The following is a 387-nucleotide window of genomic DNA, read 5'->3' on the forward strand; positions in this document are numbered from 1 at the left end:
TAAGAGGAGAGGAAGATATGAGGAGAGGAGGAGGGGAGGGGAGGAGGAGAGGAGGAGAGGAGGATATCAGGAGAGGACCTCCTCTCCCTCCTCTCCTCATATCCTCCTCTCCTCTCTCCTCCTCTTCATCTCTCCTCTCCTCTCTTTCCTCTTATCCTCCTCTCCTCATTAACTATCTCTCTTAGCCTTCTGTCCTCCTCTCCTATAATCCTCCTCTCATCCTCTCCTCTTATCCTCCTCTCTGTATCCTCCTCTCCTCCTCCTCATATCGTCCTCTCATATCCTCCTCTCCTTATCCTCTTATTCTCCTCTCCTCTAACTACTCTCCTCATAGCTTCTGTCCTCCTCGTTTCCTAATATCCTGTCCTCTTCTCCTCTCTCTTATCC

Source organism: Salvelinus sp. IW2-2015, unplaced genomic scaffold (genome assembly GCF_002910315.2).
Source record: "Salvelinus sp. IW2-2015 unplaced genomic scaffold, ASM291031v2 Un_scaffold1385, whole genome shotgun sequence".
NCBI classification, from domain to species: domain Eukaryota; kingdom Metazoa; phylum Chordata; class Actinopteri; order Salmoniformes; family Salmonidae; genus Salvelinus; species Salvelinus sp. IW2-2015.